The 23,498-nt window shown below is 44.1% G+C and overlaps 1 protein-coding gene across 1 annotated transcript in view; it reads left to right on the plus strand.

The window, feature by feature from the left end:
- Window positions 1-19,113: 19,113 nt before the first annotated feature.
- Window positions 19,114-23,498, plus strand: part of GREB1L (GREB1 like retinoic acid receptor coactivator) — a 125,961-nt gene continuing 121,576 nt past the window's right edge. Inside the window, exon 1 of the mRNA XM_084281816.1 lies at window positions 19,114-19,206. The gene's annotated coding sequence lies outside the window, so the exon portion shown is untranslated. The remainder of the gene's footprint in view (window positions 19,207-23,498) is intronic.

Here is a 23,498-nt window from a genome sequence, read left to right on the forward strand (position 1 = left end):
GCTGGAGTTCTGCAAGCAGAAGCAGAGTAGACTTGGCAGACGGAAGAGTCTGTCCCTTAGGAATATCGACAGATGAATGTAAACTCAATTACCGGCCTTTTTCATTCCAGTCCAGTTACTTGCGCTGTATACTAAGTGCATCAGCATCTGGAGTCACTTTGAACAACAGGAGAAAGCATTTTCCGGTGCCAGAAGTAGAATTTTGTACAGTATTTATAACTTGTGAAATGTCAGGGGCTTGGCTACGCTTTGTTTCCCACCACCCTGAATAATAATAATAATAAAACACAATAAAGCAAAACCTATGCAAAAAGAAACATATTTTTTTTTCTCTCTTTTTTTTTTTTTTTTTTTATTTTGTAACTAAATGGCCGAGAGCCATAGCCTGTAAAGCTCAAAGGTGTACAACCAGCTCCTGAACTTTCCTTACCGTTCTCCCTACCACCGCCATCTTTGCTATCCATTAACCCGGCTCATTACTGAAAGCTGAAAACACAAAAGAAGTAAACATCAGTTAACGAGGTTTGCACCTGGGGGTGGTAAACAAAACTGCTCTGCTCTTGAAGGGAAACTGGCTGCTGGGTGAGACCAAATCTCAGCCCAGAGAGGACAGGTCTGCCCGGGGTAGGGAGTGTGAGCAGGGAATAGGAAGAATATTTCAGCTTCAGGATTTGAGGCTTAGCTAGGGAATGCTGAGGAGAAACATCTTTTCCTAAATTTGTCCTTCCAATTAGAAATTGCACGTTTGTCTACTCCTTGTTTTCATCATAGCTGGAAGTAGAATTTGATACTAATCTGCTTCCTTACTCCTGCAGTTTGGGGCGTTTCAGATCCAAGCTTTTGTCAAACGTTCATCCCGGGTTTTTGCCTCAAGCCGAAAGAATCGAGACTTTGTCTTCAACTGAGTGAATCGAGACTTTGTCTGAAGTACAGCAACATGGCGCACGCTAAACAAAACAAGCCTTTGTGTACCATTGTTATCAAAACATTATAACACCAGGAAACAGCTACACATGGACTTTCCTTTGCTACTTAACTGCTCCTATAGATCTGCTGAGGCTCAACTCATTTTACTTTTCAAGCCTCCCACAGTAGCCAAATGCTTTGGAAAGGAAAGAAACCGCCCATAAAACCTTTTTTTTTTTTTTCTTTACAAACTAGCAGTGCACGTATTAAAGGAGCGTGTTTCGCCTTACCGTTTCCTTCAGTTTCATCCACGGGGCCGTGGATTTGCCTCACCCTCGGGAGCATCATGGGCAGGAGCCCCCCGGTGAAGCGGCCCCTCTGCGGTGCCAGCCCGAGGAGCTGCTCGGTGGAAGAAGTGTGCTGCAAGGTTTGGTTTCTGCCGTGGAGCCTGCTCTCTCTCTCGGTGCTTTCCCCGGTGGTCTGAAAGAAAAGCGAGCTCTCTAGGAGCAGACCTCCCCGGCCACGCACCGAGCGCTGGGTTTCCTTCTTCTGCTCTTCTGGCGCTCGGATGGTGTGAGGATGGATGCCACTGAAGCCAGTGGAGCTACACCAACCCCACGCAAAGGAGAATCGGCCTGTAGGTCTACAAAACATCTATCCCCATGACTTCACAGGCTTTTTATTGCTGCAAATACATAAATCTTTGTATCAACCGACTTCAAAGATCATAAAGCCCTAATTGTGTGTGCAGCCTACCAGGAATGGAGTGCTCTGCTGATGCATAAAACACGCATAGATAGTACACAAATACACGCAGCCCAGGCTTAAATTTAGCCTCAACCACACAAAAGATATCTTTATAACTAAGAATGATGGGAAGAAAGATCCCATTCCAGAACAGACGAACAACTCATTTTTTCACTGATCCTGGATTTGGCTGACCTGACTTAAATGTGACCTAAGACATTTCTTAGTGCTTTGGAAATTGCATCAACATGCTTGGGCTGGAGACGCCACAGTCAGGGGAAAAAAAAAAAATGGTGATGCTATTTTTAAAATTCTGCTGTTCCTTTTTAAAATAGCACACTGAAATGTAAGTTTTCCTATAGCTGTAATTTTTCAGGCTAAGCAAACTCCAGTAATTTCAAAGGCAGTGGGAACAAGGGGTCACTTGGGGCCAACCAGTACAAAATTAACTCTTTGTTCTTCCCCAGGAAAACATTTCTTCGTGTTATTATGGTTGAAAAGAGACTGCTTATAAATTAAAACTCAAAATACAAATGTGAAATAAAATGTAAATATAAAATAAATATAAAAAATATTAATTAAAGCAAGTCTTTTCTTGAAATACAGAGGGAAATGAAATAAAATATAGCAGTAGTGGTCTCAGTGGCATGTAAGAAACACCGTGAGGCGTTCAGCTGTGTATTTGCACAGTATCTATCGTTAGCGCAGGACCAGATTTTGCCAGGTGACAGATGTCACTGGGTAGCTGGTGTCAACAGGAGGCTGATAGGAGCCACGCATGCCTTTCAGCAGCAGGAGGCTGCGAGCCACACCGTGTGCAAGCTTGTTCTGACATTCCCTTCAGTGCTGAGGACTTTGAAGCCTTCCTGTAGAAACGTAAAGATGAAACTCCTCAGTTTTAAAGGGAAAAAAGTCACCTTTCAGCAGCATGACACCCTCAAATGTCTTGCTCGAACAGAATGGATCCTTGTTTCATGCTTGTTTTGTGTTAGACAGCTAACAGATGTTTTATGAGCTAGCGTGTTAGGTGATTTTACCTCATATGCTTTATGCCCATACTTCAAGTAGCCCGAAAACATCAAAACAAAACAAAACAACAACAAAAAAAAATAAGTAGGCAGGACAGCCTTACCATTGGGATGTGTTCAGCTGAAGGATGGACTCCTGGCAAGAGGTCTCACCTCTGGGCATTGCTCATCCCACAGATAAAGTATCTCAGAGTACAACTCTGCTCTCACTTGACATGTCAGGGGCATCTCAGGTTTGCTGATTTCAGTAGGGACTCAGCTTCCATTTATCCAAAAGTCATTGGTCACCCCCCTGACAAGTTAGCTTGTATTAGACATTAGGAGGAAATTCTTCACCCAGAGGGGAGTGAGGCACTGGCACAGGCTGCCCAGGGAAGCTGTGGATGCCCCATCCCTGGAGGTGCTCAAGGCCAGGCTGGATGGGGCTTGGGGCAACCTGGTCTGGTGGGAGGTGTCCCTGCCCATGGCAGGGGGCTGGAACTGGGTGATCTCTGAGGTCCCTTCCAACCCAAACCATTCTGTGATTCTATGAAGTCATAGTGCAGATTAATTCTTTCAAAACTTTTCAAGCATGGGAATAGCACAGAAAAACAAACAAACCCCAAGTGGCTTCCAAGTTGGTGAAGTAATGATAGCTTGGAGCTGGCAGAGCCTGGCCTCTGCAGCCTGAGAACCATGCTGGGAAGCCGGGACCGATTCTTGGGCTTTGAAAACACCAGCCATCTTCTGTTTGTTTGTATCTACATGTACACTGAGATAAACAGCTCTCAGCAGAAGAAAATGGACTTCGTTTGAGCATTTCAGCCAAAGGACAGCAATTACAACAACGAGGCACTCCTTCCCCTACCTTCAAAGTATCTGTTAGTATCAACAGCTGACCTGAGACCAAGGCCTGAGGTGTAAATGTCTTCCAGCTGGGCCAACTTGGCATAGCAGAGACCTGCTATTTGGGTGACGTGTTATGAAATGCTGCAGATATTCTATAGCTAGACCATTTTTGTCTCATTGATTATGGAATAGAAATTACTTGGATATACTGCAGTGATGGTGGAAAGGCTTTCTTGAGGAATGAGCTTCTTTGTGGTGTAGTATCAGCGTGAGTTCAGTGGATAGACCAGGCACAAGGAACCTCCAGTTTCAGGCCATCCAAAGAGTCCAGCAGTGCTTTACGAAAGTTTTCCAGTTCCTTAGTGGTCAGCAAATGTGTTGCCTTACTAAAGCATATAAATCTTTAATGGTATTTCAGTGTACACAGCCATGAGCATGCATTGTTTCTAGGGAAAACACAAGTGTAAAGAATGAAGAAAATGAAGAAAAAAATTATTGTTTTATACCTTGTGGTATAAATTTAATCCTTGTGGAAGCATCATGAGTGCAGTGAATGTGCCGTAGCTACAGCTTATGGTAGATCCTCACATTAATGCAGACAAAACCAAAGGAAGCCGTGTCCATTGCTCCTGAGCTTTTCATGAGTTGATCGTGCAGAACCCTGTGAGCAAAAAATCTGTTCTTTGGCTTTAGAAACAGTGTCTGCAGTTTATAAACTATTCTAAAGAACACTTTTTCAAGGCTAAGTCAAACATAATTTTATTACACGGTATAATAATGCTAAAGAAAATTTTTAGAAAAGAACAGCGTGTTTGATTTATGCAGTGCCTTTTGATTTATGTGCTCATGTGTTTTGAACCTCGCAAGGGTCCAAAGTGCATAGAGAGCATTTTTTCACCTTCACATCTCAGCACAGATTACTCAGTTTACAGCAGTGAGAGTCAGTGTAGTCCATGAGATGCAGAGAATTAAGAGTCAAGACAGTTAACAGCATTTAATGCTGCTTTTATGTCCTTGGCAGAGCTGCAGCCAGCAATTCCACTGGTTTTAATTCAGTTTTTATGCCAGTGATACTTGACCCCTTTTATAACGTACTTTAAAATCTGTGGTTGAAATGTGCAACATAAAGGTTAATTGTTCATTTTGTATCTGTTGATGATAAATCTCTCCCGCTAAAGGGAAACAAAACTAATGTCTTCATCCTTGTTTCTTCTTTTAACTTTTTAAGTATTTCTAAATTTTCATCACGGAATTTTAGGTCTAAAAAAAACAGCTTAAATATTATTCCATAATTACGTTTGTGAATGACCCTAACTGGTGCAATGAATTAGCTCAATAAAACTGTTTGTCACATTCCAGCTCTGTTCATAGATCCTACGTTAAACACTTTTCCTAAAATCTGATCACCTCAGGCCATGGCTATTTTGAATGGTGTAATCTGAATGGCGCCACACCACCACTCAGTTGAGAAATATGCAAAGAAAAAAAAAAAAAAAAAAAGAAGATATTTTAAGTAGCTGCAGTCTGGGGACACAGGAGATTTGGCTTTAAGACTTGTAGTATCAGATCAGAAGTCTGCAGTCCCATACTGTAAAACGCTTTGGTAAAAACTCAGGATTTTAGCTGAAATATGTTTGAAATTATGTTAACTTTGTACAGGTGCTTTGGGGCTTGTTCTGATACTGTTGCTGCTTGACTATTGTTGGATCTCCCCAAGAAGCATTCACGGTTCTTCTATCAGACACTTCCCAACTTCACGTTTCCATCTCTAGGTCACTGTCCCTGGTATCCTTTGGTGGGAGATTCAAGCCTCTTCCATCTGTGTGCTGCAGCCCTTCCTTGCTGCCCCTCTTGCTTCACCTCAGGTGTCTCACCGTGCAGCTTTGCTTTCAGCCTCCTTGCTGCATCAGCTGTGCTCCATCCTCGCTCCTTCACGAGGAGGCTGGCTAGATCCAGAGAGGGTGTATCAGCAATTTGAGGGCAGAGTGTCCGGGACTTGCCTTTGAGCCCAAAACGATGTCTTCTCAGAAGCAAAAAGGGGAATTCAAGGGCAGTGACTGGACTGGCACAGGAGATGCGGCCACAGGGAGCAAGGGTAGGCAGGCAGCACCTTTTCTGCCCTCCTTCGAGACGAAAATAAATAATAATTAATCTTCAGATCCAAGTAAGGAAGCCTGTCTGAGGGCTCATTTCTGCTTACATTTCTCTGTTTGTTTGTTTGTTTTACTTTCCGTGGGGCATGCTGGTGCTGCGGGCAGGTCGCCAGCTCCTGCGAGCTCCGCCAAGCAGCAGCAGCCTGGCGCTGGCAGGCAGGCAGCGTCCTGCTCCCAGCCGTACAGCAGTGCCCCAGGACAGGGCTGCACGACTCAGAGGCGGTGCCAGGGGCCTCGGCCGAGCACGGAGGGAGCCCGGGAGCCGGCACCGAGCCCCGGCCCGGTCCCCCCGCTCCCCCCGGGCCTCCCTCGGCCCTCAGGGCCCGCAGCCGCGGGGCCGGGAGCGGCGAGCGGCGGGCGCGAACCGCTGGGCGGCACTGCCGACACGCCGGGCATGGCGGGCCGGGCCCTGCAGGGCTGAGAGGGAAAGGAGAAAGCGTTTTAGGCAGAAAGTTCCTTAAAGGTTGATTTTACAGAATCACAGAATCGTTTAGGTTGGAAGAGACCTCAAGATCACTGAGTCCAACCTCTGACCTAACACTAACAAGTCCTCCACTAAACCATATCCCTAAGCTCTACGTCTAAACGTCTTTTAAAGACTTCCAGGAATTGTGACTCCACCACTTCCCTGGGCAGCCTGTTCCAATGTCTAACAACCCTTTCAGTGAAGAAGTTCTTCCTAACATCTAACCTAAAACTCCCCTGGCTCAACTTAAGCCCATTCCCCCTTGTCCTGTCACCAGGCACGTGGGAGAACAGACCAACCCCCACCTCGCTACAGCCTCCCTTGAGGTACCCATAGAGAGCGATAAGGTCGCCCCTGAGCCTCCTCTTCTCCAGGCTGAACAAGCCCAGCTCCCTCAGCCGCTCCTCGTAGGACTTGTTCTCCAGGCCCCTCACCAGCTTCGTCGCCCTTCTCTGCACCCGCTCAAGCACCTCCATGTCCTTCTTGTAGCGAGGGGCCCAAAACTGAACACAGTACTCGAGGTGCGGCCTCACCAGAGCTGAGTACAGGGGGACGATCACCTCCCTAGTCCTGCTGGCCACACTGCTTCTTATGCAAGCCAGGATGCTGTTGGCCTTCTGCTTACATCGCAGAAAACTTCAAACTTAGTTGTAAGAAAGCCCATACATGGCAAAATGTGGCTGATACCACATATTTAAGAGCATTTTAATACATCTCCAACACTAAGGATGTATTGGTCAAATATCAAACTCTCCTTAGTAAATAAAAGGTTCTATAGAAATTAGAGGAGTGCATACAATGTACAGAAGGGTTGGCTGGATGGCAGCAACTAGAAGGCTTTAGACCCACAGAAATCACTGAAGGAAGCGCAAGGGCACTGCAGAGATGAAGAACAGCAGAAGTACAGGTAACAGCAGTTTAAGTGGAATGCAGTTCTAAAATTACTGGAACAGAAGTGACTTTAATACTGTATTAGTTCCTTTATAGAAACAGTAGAAACACCAACAGTGATGCAGATATGTGAGAAGCTTCAATCTGCAAACACAACTTCAAGGAGAAGCAAACACATTTCAAGGAGATTGTTCTGATCTCACTTTTGATTCAAGGTTGCGTGGGATTTTTTGCATCTGTAACCATGGCATAAACCTTAAGATGGACAAAGGCTGGCAATGGATTTATTTTACGAATTTCAGTAAGTATCTCTGTGCTGCATTTGAGGAAAAAAGCAAGAGGCATCACCCCTGCTGATGAAAGAGTAAGTGCCTCAATAGGCTCTAAACAACAGCTGCTACTATCAGGCATCCTAAAATTGGGAAATGTATACCATTAGCATCCCCAAAGTTTCAAAGAGCTGACAGAAGATCACTTTGAGTCACTAAAACTCACTTTTAGAAGTACTGGAAGTCCAGGGGATCTCCAGGGGCTGAGAAAAAAGGTTATGGTGGAATAATGTTTTAAAAGGTTTACAGAAGAAACCAGGCTATGTTTCAGGCTATGCATTTCCATCAGGCTTGTTATTATTCTGGGTATTGGCCCAACAGATGTCCATAACCTGACAAAAATGCTGGCCAAAGTGTCTGTGCTAATAAATACCAAAATAAAAGGAAGTAAAAGCCAACTCACATGGATTTACAGAAAGTAGATTTTGCTGAGATAACCTGGTATCTCTCGGAGAAGAGTAAACTTAATTCATAAAGACAGTTTTGTTCATACACTAAACAAGTATAAAGCACAAGGCTTTCATTTTGCACAACTCTTGATCAATAAACTCTAGCAGATTAACATACAGGATGGTTCAGAAACTGGTTAACCCACTGTTTAGTCTGAACGCTAAACAAGGAACCATTGTTCAGAGGGGTGTTAACGAGGGGAGCTCCACAGGACTTGTTTCTTGGCCATCATCCATTTTGATCAGTGATAGCAGAGAAAACATGAAATTATAATATTGCCACAGACACAAAGACCAGAGGAACTAAAATGAAAATAGGTCACTTATGTAATCAGATGGTAAACAGAAAGCAAGCATGGAAGGTAATACTTTATTACAGGTAAACATCAAGCTCTAAATCTAGGAATAGCGAACGAAGGCCACGGGAATAAGATGGGAAACTGGACTTTGAAGCCCAGGCTCTGAAAAGGACTCAGAAAAGAGGGGCACAAGAGCTGAGCAGAAACTCCCGCTGCAAAGCAGACATAAAAAGGGTAATGAAATCTTTAGATGCACAGTTGGGCTAAAGCATTTACAGTGGTTCAGGATTTGGTACTGATCTTGCTGTTATGCTGAAATATTGGGCCTAGTTCTCCTGGGTTTAGGTCAGGGACAATACAGGAGCAGAGGGAAAGGGTGGTTTCTTCTTGCTGTCTGAAACCCAGAGCACACGAGATGGAGCTCCTGATGCCCCAGGGATTTCACTTACGGGCAAGAAAGCAGCGTAAAATAGGGACCAGCATGATAAAATTTTTGAGAACAGAGGTGGTTTTTTTTTTTATTTATCTGAAAGAGGTAAGTGTTTCTGAGAATTATCAAGGATTACTTTCCTGGAACTATTCAATGAACCTGAATTTTTCTCATAGCTGGAAGCAAGTACATTTGAGGTCAAGGTTTGCACGTCTTTCCCCTGGGATGGAAACCATGCCCCTAGCACAGTTATCCTGAACAGGTAAAACTTTAAACGTTTCAGAGGTCCAGGATAAATGTCAGATGATTTATTTTACTGGACTTCTGAAAGTACCAGAGTAAAAGACTGTGGAGTTTCCCCCATCCAGGAGAGAGAAGTTATTCCTTCCCTCTGGCACTTCTTGGAAAGGAGGTGCAGACAGAAAGGGGTGAGAGTGGAACCGAGTTGTGCGACCAGCTCTGGGTGCTGGTTATATTACCTTCCATCCATTCAGAGCTCTTGCCCAGTTTGCTACAGGGCCTCAGTACAAGCACCTTGGAAACAAAATCTGGCAAGAATAAGAAGTCATTCTTTTTCTAAGGGTTTCTTCAACCTCAAGCACCCCTCCCTCCATCCTCGCGTTTAGCTGCTGGACTGCTTTCCCACTGAGCAGCTAGTGCCAATGCTTGTGTGCGTCTGTGCATGTGTGTTTATGTGTACGCAAGCCATCCACATCGTCACACCTCACCACCATATGATTATCTTATTTATTTTTTTTTACATGTTAGCTACAGCAGCAGAGACAAAATTATTGGGAAGCTGAAAGCACATAGAAATGTCCCAACCTCTTTCCTGAGCTGCTATGCGGTTGCTTCCTGATGGTAGAAAAAAGGGATCTCTGGAGAGCACCTGCTCCAGCCCCATCTCAGCCTGGTGCCAAGCTGTCCCCGTGCCCAAGGATGGAGATCCCTCAGTCCCTCTGGGCAGCCAGTGCTTGCAGATCTTTCTTCCCTGGCATCCTGCTGGAACTTCCCGTTTTATTCCCCGACAGGCGAGTGTCAACTGGTGCTCACGGTAGAAGGAAGCACTCTTGACCGTGATGTGATGAAGGACAAGCCCTGTGCAGAGAGGTGGCATTTATTCTTGTGCACGCTCTTGGTCTGACTGGTTGCTCAGCAGCTCTGCTCCAGCGAAACCAGATAAGGTGTAAGTGGAAACACCATTCCTCCCATCAGCCGGCAGGGAGAAGACCAGGTAGTTGACCGAGGTGTTTGATGAAGCCAGACCAGACTCTCTTTTGGCCAGTAATGATCACTGTGTTTGCCCTTCTCCATTTCACGTCCATCTACACATGGCAAAACTGATTTTAGGAATTTCTGGTCCCCTCCCTAGTAGCATCTCTTGAAGGATTTTGTAAGCTGCTTAGGGTTATCTGCTTTCAACTCTCACCGTCAACGGGATTTCCTTCCTGAAACCTTCCACTCACATAAGATGTGATATTCCCCTCATCCTCAACTTTATTTGGAAATTAATACCTCTGAGTCTTGTGCTTTTCCAGTTTCCTTTTGGATAACATGCAAGTTCCTGGTTCTGATGATGACAGCAGATGTAGAGAGGACCCAAGCAGCAGGACTATGGCTGTCTGGCAACACTGCAAGTTTCCACGTTAGCTGGCGTTACCAACTGCAGAGCACCATCGGCACTTCAGGAAAAGCATTACTGCTTTTTTGAGGTTCCTACCGAGCCAGACAGCAGTATGGCTGATTTTTATTTTGGGGTGCCAAAACCCAAGAGGACTCTTCTGATGTTCAAGACAAAATGTTAAATAAAACTGAATTTTCTTAGAAGAAAAAATGGAGAAATCCTTCTTAAAGGGCTAAGGAAAAAAAAATAAAACAGCAAAGGAGGGAGGATATACATACAAGTGGGATTACTGGTCTGAAAACAGCGCTGCTCTGGAAGCAGAAGTTTTGTTTATGTGGTCTAATATTTTATTTCCAGCTCATAGATTGCTAAGCATTATGACACTAAGAGACTTAAGACAGTATGAGACAGTTATGACAGTAAGAGACTTAGCTGGCTTTTCGTTACTTCAGATGAACAAAAGCTCTTGTAAACAAAGTAGAAAACCCAGAGGGATTCATTTTGCATAGCCTGGACCTACCCTTTCTCTGGAGCTGCTGGGACACGGATTGCCTTAAACACACAAACACACACAAAAAATAAATGAATAGAGATTAACTGACAACATAATTCTTAATTAATTAGAGCTTTATGTTAAAAGTAATCCACAGCATTAATGATTCCAGTTTTTGTAGCCATAGGGATTTTCGTAAATAAGAAGTGACCTGAAACCTCACGTTGCAGTCATGAGGATCCCACACTGCCAGAGCTGGCGGTGAGGGTTACTTTGAGGGTTATTTGCTGGCTGTTGGAGGTTCCCAGGCAGAGCCCTCCCTGCTGACAAACCTGAGGCTGAATCCCATCTCTGACTGCTTGCAAAATGCACCTGGGGACGCTCCTCTGATTCTGTTTCGCTGATGCCAACAGGAGACTCAAGGGAATGTCAAAGCTGTAGAGCAGCTTGCTCACAACCATAACCCACTGCACATTTGGTAGCACTTTGTAATATAAATATAAATATAAATATAAATATAAATATAAATATAAATATAAATATAAATATAAACATAAATATAAACATAAACATAAACATAAATATAGTGAAAGATGGCAAATTATACTAATCTTTACAAACCAGCCAACTTGCCCGATTCCCAAATAAATGTAACTCAGTATTAAAAGCAAAAGTTTTACCATGCATTGAAAACAAATGATCTCCCAGGAAAATGACATGCAAAGAGGAATATTCAGAAGACTAAAGTATTAATATTGTACTAAGTATTAAGTGCTGTATAATTAATACCTTGTAACTCGCATACAAATTTACTCCTGCAGGGAGCTTTGTGGGCACGTGGATGCCGCAGAATTAACATTGTACTTTTTTTTTTTTCTTTGAGAAATGAGAGCCGGCTGGAAGAGGAGCAGCTAAAACCTTGTGTGCCTGCACAGCTGCAGAGTGCAGGTTAAGACAGCTCAAGGCGAGGACCCTGGGAGCTCCCCACGAGAGGTGCGGCAGCTCTCAGACATGTTTCTGGAGCTTCTGGGGGAAACTGGCTGTGGAAAAGCCAGCTGGCACGTCTCACCCTGCAGCACACACCTACCTGGCTTTCAGTACTTGGAGAGAACCCAGCCAAGACACGTCTGCGTTCACGCACGTGTAAACCCTTCTGGGGAAGTCAGGGAATTTATAAATATGAGAGTAGGTTGCTCAGGAAGCTCAGAGATTTGCCTCCGCAAGGTGAAGAGAGAGAGCTGCTGCTGACAGCACCTCAGCCGGTGAGGACACAGTGAATGCTGCACTAACTTCACTTAGCAGCTCGGCGTTTCATTCGGATGAAGTCTGGTCTACCGTGATGTGTGTGGACCTGGTAGGAAAACCAGGAGGGGAGTGACTGTTAGTTCTGGCAGCTACACAGGGAATTTACCGTAAGCTGCTTTAAGCAGGAATTTTGTCTGGGTAAAGGCAGCAGTGACAAAACCAAGCACACTGAGGGCTCGTGCTGTCTTACCCAACTCACTTTAAAAATATTTCCCATTTCTAAAACCCCAGAAAGCTCAAACACATCTGTGACCTTCTGGCAACAAAGCAAAAGAGTAACAAACCGAGAGGAAGGTTCGATACCCTAGATAGATAAACCCCTGCAGACTGTATGCAGCGAAAAAAAATGTAAAGCAATTTTTAAAATTCTAAAAATGCCTTGCATTACAAACATGACACTAATGCCAGGAAATCTGTAATTGTGGGATTTCTGTTTCTTACCCATAAGCGCCCAATTTCCATGTCTTCATGTTCGCTGCCATTCTACAGCCAGGTGCAGAATAAATATCAAAATATCACAAGAAACATTAGCCAGCACTGATATGTTTACTTTGATGGGATTCACCACGCTTACTGATAACAACTGCAGGAAGCATTGCAAATTAAAGAAATAAATAAATTACCATTGAACTTCACTCATCAAATCATGCCAGTGCTATGAAAGCAAAAGAAGAGAAAACAAAAGAAGCCTTTGGGAGGTTTGAATTTAATTGCTGGTATGAAAGTGCCACTTGTCCTTTTCCCATCTACGACTAATGAGCCCGGGGAAAGATCTCTGTAGAAAGCCCGAGTGCTTCTTTTGTGCAAGTCAAACAGGGAACAACAGGGGGAACTGTTTTATATCCCTGTAGTAAGCGAGGGGTGGCAGTACAAGGAGAGGGACCGTATCGGTGCGCAGTCTCACCTAGGTTTCTAAGCTCCTTCACAGTCGATGAGGGGAGATTCAGGGGAGAGGCTTTGCCTTCTGAAGGTGTTTGGTTTAGAATAGGGTGAAGCCAGCACTGACCAGATGTTTTCACCATCTGTAAATAAAGATAGATAAGAGATTAACTTTTAGATGGCTTAAGTTAGGCAGGACTACCTCCTCTGTAAGTAAGCCCTATTTAAAAGGATTATTTCACTCTAGACTGTAAAATTATTGACTAAATTATGTGTTTGGCAATGGAGAAGTAATTTAGGAGTACTGGATCTAAGCCGTGTCTTAGAAAACAACCAGGAGATGATGAATGAGCCAGAGCACAGCTGAATGTTTTATTGCACAGTCAGTTGCAGGCATGCTTTTCCATTTTATGGAGGTTGGTTTTCATTCAGTTTTGCATTTTGAAAATATTTAAACAGAAGGCAGCGTTCCATTTGTATGACACGTGGAAATTCTTTACGTTTAGTCGAAGTACACAAATCCAACTACAAGCAGAAAACTCTTCCTGAATCATTTAAAGCAAGCAGTTAACATGCTTTTCATTTTCCTTTTCAAAAACAACGATGTATCAATAACGCTTTGTTGTGTAGTAAAAATTAGAACTTATCTTCCCATTGACAGAGGTCAAAACGGACTGTGCTAATTCTAGGGAGTACGTAAAACAGGCTCAATCATAAAAAAAACAAATTCACACTGTATGACACCTTTCAGTCAGCTACATTCTAGACTAACACACAGCTTAGTTACTAAAGAGGATTCCACTGAAAGATTAGTGGATTTTGAAAATGGTTTTAAAATAAAAAATTATACAAGAAAAAAAAAAACAACTCTGAAAAGGCTCAGCTAAGATGAATCTCAGCTAAGATAAATTCTACCTTACCTAGTTCTCCTTAATACAGAACTTAATTTTTCACAGTAGCTCTGAAAGTTTTAGAAAGGGGTAGTACTTTTGAACGGCCTTGCCTGATACAAAATTAAATATGACAAATTACATAGAGAATTATAAAGAGAAGATTTCTTACAGACTCTCTCGTGCAGATGCCAGAAGTTCCTCCTGTTCAAAGCAGAGCTTCGGTGCCTTTTGCCTCTTACTGGCACAGTCTGCTGTTCAGGGCATGCTTCTTAGCAAAGGAAATGGCATCCCACTGGGTCTTGCATGTTAGATGGGGTACGGTTGTCAGCCTGTAAACAAGAGCTGTCACTGCAATACCAAGTATTTTGTAGAAAGTTTCAAATACCAAGTATTTTCTAAAGTTTTATAGAAAGTATTTTATAGAAAGTTTATAGAAAGCTAAACCACCAGGAAAGCCCCATCCCTGGAGGTGTTCAAGGCCAGGCTGGATGGGGCTTTGGGCAACCTGAGCATTAGGAGACCTGAATTCTGCTCCTAGCTTGATTTAGCTCTGCCCTCAGAGTGTTTGCATTAAAAACATTCAGTTTTACATACTCCAGCTCCCCATCTCCATCCCTGCTTCTGTTTCATCCTGTACATCTGTTTTTTCCATTTGGAATAAATGCTCTCTAGGGAATAGCCCACAAATATTTGGGTAGTGCTCATTTCATCGATGCCTCGACTTTAAAGAGACCCTTTACAGCATTACAACTAGGGAAAGAATAATTCATGGCAATAATAAAAGGAGAAAGGTATAACAAATCATAAAAGACCATTGTGATTCATGCAGAAAGTTACTCACAAGGCTCATATCAGAATTACCCATCAGGGTGGTGGGATTTGCTTTAGCCCCAACAAAGGAAGACAAAGCTAAGTTTGCTCTTAGCAACTGCAAGAGAGGGTTGCTGCAATTCACTTTGTTCAGGTGGAATTTAATGACAACAGTTTGGTAGGTTGGATCAAATAAAACCTTCTTAAAATTGTTTCAAGGAAAAAAATTACTGCTTCTAGCATGTATAAAATCGATACTTTGTGAATAACAAGAAATTAAAGCAGAGGGTTCCCTTTCATTCCTATTTGTATTTTTTTAATTACCTGAAACCTAAATTTTGAGGTTGGATATACCGAGTTATCAGTGACTACTTTTATGTAACAGGCAAGACAAATATAAATACAAGCTCTGGTCCAGAATGATCTAAGATCACCTTTGCTATTAAAAACAAACAAACAAAAAAAGGTTGAAATTGTTGAGAAGTTTGCATTCATGGCTAGGAAAGGGGTAACTGGCAGTTCCTACTAGCTACAGTATTCAGCATGCTGTACCCGAAGGGATCTTGTTCCTTTTGCTCTTTAAATTGGAAATTGTGAAGAAAGTGAAGAGCTACATAAAGGCAGGGGACAATGAGACCCATTGTGAGGGCTTGAGACTGAAGGATACCTATCAACCCCTGTGGTTCAACCGGGGGCTTGTCAATTCTTGCACAAACCATAATGCCACATTAACTTTCCAGGCAGTCCTTTATAACAGGAGATACGACAGCTGATGGTGCCTTGCCCGGTGGCTATGAGCACGGCTAAAACCCAACACGTGAACGACAACGCTGCCTAGCCAGGGATCAGAAAATGGTGCTGCTAAACCAGGTGCCTTTCTGATGCCGCCTCTTTACCTCGGTGTTAACTGACACGGCTTCCCAAAGCGAGCCCCTAATCGCCGCGTGAGTGCATGTCTGCTGTCAATAATTCCCGATGACTGACTCCAGTTTCTCGCTGCCCGAAGTCGCACTTTCTTCTTCCCTCAAACGTTCTTTTGTTCTCGTGGCCTGTGTGCTGCCCAAACTGTGTGGTCTCCCCTTTCTTTCACTCTGCAGCTGCTTTGGCGTTCTGTGTCTTCTGTTTCAGTTACACCAGCGGCTCCGCACGTTTGTGCCGTGAGTATCGTGGCTTCAAACCCTGAAAGACTTTTATGTCCCAAAATGTTCTTGTTACAGATTTTATCCTGCCATCTGATGTGCAATATGGCACGCAGACGGCACAGATGAAACCACCCTACGAGCTGTAAATGTTGATAGTCAAAATAGAAAGTTAGAAGGAAACATATAATGAATGTTTCCTCCTTTCAAAAAAAAAAAAAAAAGGCAAAACAAAAATAAGTCCAAATAAGAAAAGAGTTATTGCATTAAAACTATCAGAACAATTCTCACACCTTCCCTAAGTAAAATGAAACTCAAAGGTCAGGGAAAATCTAGCCTGCAATAACTGGGATTGATTTAGTCATAACTAAGCCATCCAGGTTAGAATGATCAGATCCTATAACAGGCATTTTACAGGCACCTTGCTATGTTTTCGAATCTCTCATGTACTTCCTAAAGCAATAATAATGTCACTGTCTAAATCTGCTCAGGGATACACGGCAATATTATCTCACAGGGCTGACACTGATATTGCTTAATTCCTGTATATTTTGCACTGTATCAACAGAGTAGTCCACATATACAAGTGGACATATTAGAACAGCAGCCTAAACTCTTTTACAGCTATCAGCTTCCAAGTTTCCAGAAAATTAAGTGTACTGCTTAGGACAGGCAAAGCGGCAAAGGTTTAGGACTTGCCCACAGAGCTTGATCTGACTTGGCAGATTCTCTTCAGCTCCACTTTGCCTAATTTTTGCCTACTGTTGAGGGTCATATTATTAGCAAATTGTAAATACATAGACACCAAATAGGCTAATGGAGGTGCATCTTTGGAAAACCCACAGCTGAAGCCCAGCTCTAAGCAGTTCAAGTATGTGAATAGCCCCATCAAAACCAACTGATTTGTAGTTTTCATACTATTTTCATGCCATAGTTCCCCTCAGAATCAAAGTAGCCAACAAGCTTTATTTAGCAGGTACCTTGCTTTTGAGAACAGCTGTGGCATGACAGTATATGTAAGAGGGTTGTACGGTTTATGGCAGTAGCCAAAGAAGTTGGTAGGAAAAAAGCACGCAACCAGAAATATGTACTCATATAGGGGCATACAAGACAGCATTGTAGATATTTTCTGTATATGTTACATGTAAAGATTCTTCCCTGTCAAGTTTGCTATGAAAACTGCATAATAATATGCCCCAACCTTTGGTCTCTACCTTACCTACACAGATACACGCATGCGTTATTACAATCCTAATTGATTCCCATTGATGAAATGCACTGCAAATTAGCAAGGCATAAAGAAAAAGAACCAATAAAGAAAACCTATCAGAAAGAGTTGGATTGATTAAGAAAAGGGCTAATTTTGTTGAATATTTGAAACCATCTACATTAGCTATTAGACAGACCCTTGTTCCCTGTTGCTGGATGAAGCAGGAGTACTGCAATGCCACACCACCTCTGTGCTATCTCTATTTTCTCCAAGAAGTAAGAACAGTTTTTTCTCTATCACTTTTTGATGAAAAGTCTCATTATTTGTGGTAATGAGAACACGCGCAAGGATGCTGGAACTCAGTCTTTTTACCAGTAAATACAAAAGAAAAGGATGCGAGAAAAGTACTGAACATCTTCTGCCTCTCAACATCACACAGCAGCAGGTTCCTGTCAAAGAAAAATGATACTACCACTTCTTTTTGTCACTTTTTTTTTTTTTTTCTTAGCTGTTGAGACAGAAAGGTAGGATACTACATGAGATAAGCCTGTAATACCTATGGTCCTGAGAGAAGAAAAAGGCTCAGGGATACACCCTCTGAAAAGGGAAAAAGGAAAAAGAGGAGATGGTTCATATGGTAACTTAATCAAAGGTACAGGGAAGAAAAGGCAAAATCATTTTTCTGCAGTTCAATGGATATTTACCCGTAAAATGCCCTGCTGCAATTCTAGCCTCCTTCCCACGCTCCTGCTAAATCTGACCTTCATCTTCATGCACGCAGAAGATTTAAAGCCACTTTTCTGCACACAGCCTCTGGCTCCACTTAGAGCTTGAAATGTTCCAGAACCTTCTCTATCCATGCCCTCCAACGCACTCAGACTCCCTCATCTGTCTGCCATGCCGTGCCTTGAACCCGTTCAATTTAACCTCCAACACAAATATGCTCACAGTGTCCTTCTCTATTCCATCTCCAGCACCCTCCCAGCTCACTAAGCCTTTCCAGCTTCTTCTTTACCACGCTTGTGCTAGCTCAATGTCTACCTAATCCCAAAACAAGACACGAGGTGGCCCCTTTGATGACAAATTGTGCCCACAGCCCTGGCAGGCCACTGCCATCTCTCCTGGGGGAACTTACGTGTCCTGCTGGTGCCACCTTCTGCCCTCCCCAGCCACTGAGCCACCTTTGCTGTCTGAGCACCCCACATGCTGTGACACCCCAGTGAGGTCTGTTTTCCCTTCAGGACAGTCCATACCTTCTTTCTGGCTCAGTCCCTCATGCCCTCACACACAAATGGATCAGTTTGGGCAAGTTTTAACCTCCTTAAGTTTCTGCCCTCAGTTCCTGCCCTCTCTCCCGCACACAGCCATCTGGCTGGAAAAGCCTCACTGTGCCCCAGCCCAGAATCATGACATTATAAAATATCCTCTCCTGGAAGGGACCCACAAGGATCACTGAGTCCAGCTCCTGGCTCCACGCAGGACCAGCCAAAAATCAAACCCTGGATGTCTGAGAGCGTTGTCTGAGTGCTTCTTGAACTCCATAAGGTTCAGTGCTGTGACCACTGTCCTGGGGAGCCTGTCGCAGTGCCCGAGCACCCTCTGGGTGCAGACCCTTTCCCTAACCCCCAGCCTGACCCTCCCCTGTCCCAGCTCCATGCCGTTCCCTCGGGTCCTGTCGCTGTCCCCAGAGAGCAAAGCTCAGCGCCTGCCCCTCCACTCCCCTCCTGAGGGAGCTGCAGGCCGCCATGAGGCCTCCCCTCAGCCTGCCCTGCTCGGGGCTGAGCACACCGAGGCACCTCAGCTGCCCCTCACGACCCTTCCCAAAGCCGCCCCATCCCTACACAGCCCACCTGCAGCGTTACGAGCCTTCCCCGCTCCCTCCCCTTGCCCCATTCCCTTTGCCCCCGGGCTCCCTCCCAGACCGGGCGCCCCTCAGCCCCCTCCATCACCAAGCGCCCTCCTCGGGGCTCCCCAGTCTTCATCCCCCTTCGACCACCGCACCCTGGGGAGCCTCCTGGGTCCCCCCCCGTCATCCTCGCCGCCCCCCGACCCCTCTCCTCCCCGCTGTCAGGGCAGGAGGGGCGGCACCTGCGGGTCCGCCCCATTCTCCTCCCCTCTCTCCCCTCCCCTCCTCCCGGCGGAGAGGCAGAGGGAGACCGAGACCCGCGGGGAGACGGCGGCAGCGGGGCTGCCGGGCGGCAGGAGGGGAGGGGATTTAATTTAAAAAAAAAAAAAAAAAAAAAAGGAATAAATAAATAATAAAAATAAAAAAGTGAGGGAAGGGTGGAAGGAAGGTGCTTCAACTTCTGCTCTCCCTGCCTGGCAAGGTAAGGCGGGGGGCTCGGGGAGGGGGCACAAAGGCAGCGGGGCTCGCTGCCGCCCACCCGGCGCCCGGTGTCACCCGCGGGCTGCCCTCCCCCGGGTGGGCTCCGGCCCTTTGTTGCCGTCGTTTTAGGGCTGGGGGGCGGCTGACCCCATACGGATGGGGCGAGGTGGGGCTGGGAGGAGCCGGGGCTGGGTGTTAGGGGGTGTGAAAGCTCCCCCCCATCCCCGGGGCTTCGTGCGGGGGGTGCAGGTGGCTCCGCCGGGGAGCCCGCCCGCGCCGCGCTGCCGTGAGGCGCCGCCGCCGGCAGGGGGCTCGGCTGCCTCGCCTCAGGCTGCACGGGGCTTTGGGGGGGGGGTTGTGGGGGTGCCGGCTGGTTTTGGGGAGCAGAGAGTAAGGACACGGCTGGCTTGTCCTCCGTGAGGACAAAAAATACAAAAAAAAAAAAGTGAAGTCGGTGTGGGCGCCCCAAGGTGGCTGACAGATTTACGAGCCGCGCTGGCAAGCTGGGGGGCTCTGCCCCTTCCCTACCGAGTGCTTCCTGGCTGCTTGCTGAAGTCTCCGGAAGGTGAAAACTTTCTTCAGATTGTAGGGTTTTGGTCAAAACCCCGAGGATAGGTCGCTGGTTGCTGTTTATTTAGGCCCCAAGCCTGCAAGCGCTAGTCCGTATTCTGCAGTGTAAGACTTAGCAGATGTGTCACCACCCTGTGAAAAAATATTTCCCGTTCCTTTTCCTTGTCGGTATTTTTGCTACAAATAACCTGAAGATGCGACGTCTTAAACGTAATCGCGTTTGGCTTCGAGTTGGTGACTCTTGTGACTTACCCACTGAGTGGCACCCGATGCGACTAAAGCTGTATTTCACGTTCCTTGTATGTTACTGATACCTTCCTATCAAGACTTTTTTAAAGGTTGAAAGAAAAGACTGCTGAAGAAGAAAGCACGATCTTTAATTATTTTGACTCCTTAGCAATAAAAGCAGCCTATGCTTTTGTTACAGGGATTGCAGTGGCTTAGAGCTGCGAGCCAAGCGAGGAGCCGCGGGGCTCAGTTGAGGATCGGTGTGTGACACCAGGGAGGACAGGTAGAGGCTTTCTGTGCTGGTAAATGCTGTAACGCACAGCTACGCTTGGCTTTTGTTTGCCCTGGTTGGGATATGCCCTCAAAAGAAAAACGAGGGTCTTCAGTTGATTGACAAGCTTATTGCAAAAGCGCTGGAAAGGTTGAAAACAAACAAACAAACAAACAAGCTCTTGCTGTGAAAATATCAATCCTTACCGTGAAGAACTTGCTTGTGAGTAGGACAACTGTGTTTTATGGAGCCTGATAGATGCTATTATCTTTTTAATTAGCTTTTTGCAAAGGAAAAAGGATCTGGAGAGCCTTCTCAGAGCTGCTCAGAAGTGTTTATTTGTTCCTCATCTTAACGCTTGTGGATTTCAAGCACAGGCATAATTTTCCTCATAGCCCTATTTCCCACAAAACTCCCCATAAAGTCAATGAGTAATCTTTGGTATGTGCTTACCTGTTTGAAGTATTGGGCTTCAAACCTTGAAGGTTTAATTACACATCTGCTAATACAGATAACAAATATGATGCATGTTTTTATTTAGCATTGGTAGTGTTTGTGGAAAAAAAAAATGGCTGAGGTGTTTAACAACAGAAGTTTAGTTACGAAAACCTATTTGTACATACCAATAATTTTTGTTAGATGGGTTTGGCTGTAGATATGTAACAATCAGAAATAGTGATGATGTTTGGGGAAGGCAGGTTTTAAGCCCAAGATATGAGATTAAAGGGAATAGGCAATCTGAATTTTAGGTTCAAAAACCTCGCTTTTACTGGGTTAGTTAAAATATGTGAAGTTTCCTAAGATCTCATGAGGGTGTCACAGACAATAGAAGGGGTAATTAGAAAGTGCCAAAAGTTTGTCCAGAGCTCAAAAACTAGGTTTGGTTCAAGGTCTGCTTTAAAAGCATTGCCATCGGCATTGATATTTGATGGTTCAACGAGTCATGTCCAAAGTATTTTGTAGATACGAGGAAGAAGAAAAATTGGAGACTAATTGCAGTGGGATTTGGGGAAGGAAATTAGTTTTTAAGGGAAATCTAGAAAAAGCTATGTACCGTGAAGCCTATCACATTATGAATGCTGGGCTGTTCGTTCAGTGGAAAGCTAGATTCAGTATAATGTCAAAAATACACACAAGGAAATTTTATTAGTGATAGCTTAAAAGAAAGTGATTTACTGCATTTCTCTATAATTTTCTATATTTCTAGGAAAACTTAAGTGGATGTAGAACTGTAAGGATTTTACTTTGAGGGGGGGTACCCTGCTGTTTCTTTCATATTAAGCATTTTAGAGTGGTTTTTAAAAGTGCCTCTACGTTTTGTGTGGTTCTGTACCATATGTTTTGTATTTAATTCTTTGAATGACCACTGAAGTGCAGCCAACTTGGGGTGAATGTGGCAACTGTTAACTAGTGCTTAGCAACAGTGCACAATAATCAAGACGGGAAGTGAAGAAGAATACCATGTCTAATTGAAACTACAGGGGGTATTTAGGTAGGTAGGATGTAATTAACAAAACCTGGAGCTTGGACATGATATTAAGGCATCACGTCTCTAATCCTGGGAAACAAAAAAAGAGTTGTGAAATCATCGGTGTATGAAACGCTTCAGATTTTTGGTTTTAGACCTCAGTGGTAATGCATCCTTGAGATGTGTGTATCTATCGTGGCCATGCTTGCAGAATCGTTTCTCACACGTAATGAAGAAGACACGTTTTCCTTTGCTTCTGAAACAGAGCTGTGAGAAGGAGGACTGTTGAGAAGACTGACAAATGAAGGGGTAATAAGCCTTGACATTCTGACAATGACGTCTTCAGACTTAGTCCCACGAACTAGAGTTCATTAGAAATAGTAACTGATTAAGATATCTCAAATATTCAGAAACACATTACAGTGGCAATCATAAAAAAACACTGAGTTTCTACAATTAATGTGTGGTGTTTTTTTTATGATCATGACTGACTTTTCTCAAATCCTGTTTTGTCATGACTTTCCTTAAGCTACTGCTTCTCAGGATGTTTGTTCAAAATGTTTTTGCATAATATAGTTGCAGCTTCTTTCTTTCATTTCTTCTCTCTCTTTTTTTTTTTTTTTTTTTTAATCCCAAACTTGATTCTTTTGTTTCGTGCTGTATTTTACACGTAGATACGTCAACGGTCTGATTTTGTGTCTTGTATATCCCAAATGCATCCTGTTACCAAGACCTCTGAAAGCATCCTCATATTGTAAGGAGGGAACTGGTAAATGAATTTGCAGTTAATCATTACAGAGGCTCGTTTGCAACTCCGAGCATGGTTGAACTAGCAAGTAGGTAGTAAGGATAACCCCAGAATAAGAAGTCATGCTGTGAAGGTGCTTATAATGATGAATTATCCAGTAATATTAAACTCTTAATATTTTATTAGGGTAATTAATGTTTTAAAAGAAAAAACCTGCAGAATATCTGTTTGAGGAACTTGTGGGTGACAGAGACTTGGGACGGTGCTCATTCACAATGGTAGCAGCAAAATTTTGTGTGCTGCTGTGGTTAGCTTGGGAGTCACAAGCAGAAATACGGAGGTCATTATAGAAATTACTCTAAAACGTAATTATTTCTAATTTGGGTGACTCCTGAAGCCATGTCAGCTGGTTTCTGTTGTCTAACTCTAGTCAAATTGTGGTGTAGCTTCTGCAAAATTTCTCTTGGGATGTGAGAGGCCACGGGGACTTGTGTAAACGAGTGTTTGAATTGCAGTGTCTGTCGTGTAATTCTCACTGACTTGGCTTTTGAACTTCCATGGTGCTTCAGAGGTTTAATAGACCAAAACCAAATACATATACTATGTGAGGGTCTGAGAGCAGGTGTCGATTAAATGCAAAATAACCGAAGAATTTGACAATGTTTAACTTTTTATTACTCGCTCTACTGTAATTGCAATAAAACGTCCATAAAATGGGAAGATGGCAAGGACTGGATGTTGTGACATAAAATCACCACAACAGTAACTTGGTAGGAAGCAGCCTGAGTCAGTGTGACAAGATCTGATAGAAACCTTCAATTAATATTCCCCAGGTAGGATCTTAGGTTATTCTGAAGGAGTTTTTCCAAATTGATGGAGCTGTGAACAGCAAAACAGCGTGGGCAGACTTAAGATACTGTTACTCAAGAGATTACCAGACATCTGTCATAGCGGTGCCAGGAACAAGCCTGGAGCGACTCGTTTCATAAAACATTGTGCAAAAGCTGC

The sequence above is a fragment of the Netta rufina genome (genome assembly GCF_964035555.1).
Source record: "Netta rufina genome assembly, chromosome: 2".
NCBI classification, from domain to species: Eukaryota; Metazoa; Chordata; class Aves; order Anseriformes; family Anatidae; genus Netta; species Netta rufina.